The sequence below is a fragment of the Microtus ochrogaster genome, chromosome 1, assembly GCF_000317375.1.
Source record: "Microtus ochrogaster isolate Prairie Vole_2 chromosome 1, MicOch1.0, whole genome shotgun sequence".
NCBI lineage: Eukaryota > Metazoa > Chordata > Mammalia > Rodentia > Cricetidae > Microtus > Microtus ochrogaster.
This window is the reverse complement of record NC_022009.1, coordinates 12,626,408-12,628,740: the sequence shown is the minus strand read 5'-3', so window position 1 is coordinate 12,628,740 and position 2,333 is coordinate 12,626,408. Positions and strand designations below refer to the sequence as shown.

The following is a 2,333-nucleotide window of genomic DNA, read 5'->3' as shown; positions in this document are numbered from 1 at the left end:
ATCAGCTCTTCTTTAGGATGCAGCAAAAGCATTAAGCTGGAGAACTCTTCTTGTTCTTGACCTCTAGTAGAAATAATACTTGCATGTAGAAACAAAACATGAATATTTTATCTTCAGAAGTTCTACTCTTTCCTCTTTCTCCAATGTGTTTGTTTTTGCTCTGCAATACTTGTGTGTGTGTGTGTGTGTGTGTGTGTGTGTGTGTGTGTGTGTGTCTACATATACATAAGCAAGCAGAAGCCAGGGCTTAATGTTGAGTGCCTTACTCAATCACCCTCTCCCTTACTTTATGAGACAGGGTCTCTTGATAAATATGAAGCGCACTGATAAGCTAGTATAGCTTTCCTGCAAGCTCCATGAGTCTGCTGTGGCCATCTCCTCAGCACTGAGATTCCAGAAACGCATCATTGCACCTAGTTTGGGTATAGGTCTTGGAGTTCCACATTCAGGTCTTCATGTTTGTATTGTGAGCATGTTCCTGACTGAGCCATCTTCCAGCCCTCTTTACAACCTTCTTGAGTGTGACATAAAAATTTCATGACACTTCCATTCTAAGAGACTAGATTATGCCAATAATCTCTAAAAAATAAAATAGTGCTTTAATGGAAAACATTTGAGAAATGTGCTCACTGACTTCAGTTTTAAATTTAAGGGTTATTATTGGGGAAAGTCTATAATTTTAAGAGTATTCAAAATTAGAATATATATAAAGGCCAAATTTTCATAAAATAACCTAAAATAAAACATGATAATCTGGGAACGTGTGCTTTAAAGAGTATTTCATGCCAGCACACTGGAAAGAACCCATGAGTAATAGAATAAGCATTTACTGAGGATTCAAACATTGTGTTGAATTAATTGATCTCCAGGGTACCTAATGAGAGAGATTCCAAGATTGGTTAATTTCAAAAGGAAATACAGATGATCTCTGAGATAATTTTGTGATCTAGAAAACAAGAAATTATTTTACAGGAAATAGCTTATCTTGGGCTCAGTCCTCAAGAAGATAACTTCTTTTCTTCTTGTACCAATCTCAGATAAAGGGATGTCAAAGGCATGGCTCTAAAAAGGAAATGTACTCTCTCTCTCTCTCTGTTCTGTGAACATTAATTTCCATGTACATTTGTTACAGTTCAAGACTTACAATAAAGCTCTGTAAACCAGGGCCAGCTATTAGCACATTAATTAGAATTTTCTTTGTAGTTCTATTGAGATAGATAATTATTTGGGGGATTAAATTTTGTTCCCTAAGAACTCCAATTTTCATGCTGGATCAGAAATCTTGTAATAAGCACAAAGTGAAACTCATGCACGAACACATTTGCACACACTCTCTGCATTTATGTATTTTCTCCAGCACTTAAGAAGAATAAGTGGCTATAAAGCATGAAAGAACATGATTGGTAAAAGGAGCATAAATATAACCTAGCCTAGTAAATTTTCCATGGACTCGTGGGCATTGTGTAACCACTTGAAAGCAAATAATCTCTTTTCCTATTTCAAGTCACAGTTTACTATAGATTTTCTTGACTTTCCAAAATGCTGGTACCAAAAATTTGGTAAATATACACTTATAATTTATCAATTAGATTGTACATGAGAAATAGTATGCTCTGCAATGAACAAGCAGAGTCATTCTTGGAGAATTCTGCTTTCTTCATAGAATGTGAGCTTTTGTATGTGTGATAACTTTATGTTGTTCTATGCATTCAAGAAAATTGTTTAGAAGTGATTTCCTTTAGAAAGTTTTGCCTAGAGGCGAGGCCCAGGTTCTTATGTAGCCTCCTAGAAAGGGTTGCACTTTATGGAGGTACAAGTGTCTCCATTGTGCCTTTCTTCTAGATGAAGCAATTAAGCTTTAAAAAGCAAGGTACTGTGCTTGCTTCAGCAGCACATATACTAAAATTGGAACAATACAGAGAAGATTAGCATGGCCCCTGTGCAAGGATGACACGCAAATTCGTGAAGCGTTCCATATTTTTTAAAAAAATAAAAATAAAAAGCAAGGTACTGCTGAAGACACCATGCACTTTAAAAATGAAAACCAGAGGCCTCTGAGGTGGAACCAAACTATATGATCCTGAGGATGAGTTTTCATGGTACTAGAAGGTGCCATGAGAGCTTCCAAAAGAGGGAAGCAACCAAAAGTGCTTTTCCAACTTTGATGACTATGAATCACATCAATAGCCAACATGTCACGATAACCCTAAGGGTGCAGTAGTGACACACATATTTTGGCAAGAACCAACAGCTCTCTACTGGGACTCAAGATACAGCAATCATGAGGAAAATCATGCCTGGCACTGGAAATAGAGCCAGCCATTCTGGGCTAG

At 36.9% G+C, this 2,333-nt stretch overlaps 1 non-coding gene across 1 annotated transcript; it reads left to right on the top strand.

Annotated features, from left to right (window-relative positions):
* The first annotated feature begins 1,875 nt into the window (after window positions 1–1,875).
* LOC113457023 lies at window positions 1,876–1,982 on the top strand. The gene has a single exon (XR_003377681.1). It is a non-coding gene; the product is annotated as a U6 spliceosomal RNA (small nuclear RNA).
* Window positions 1,983–2,333: the final 351 nt, after the last annotated feature.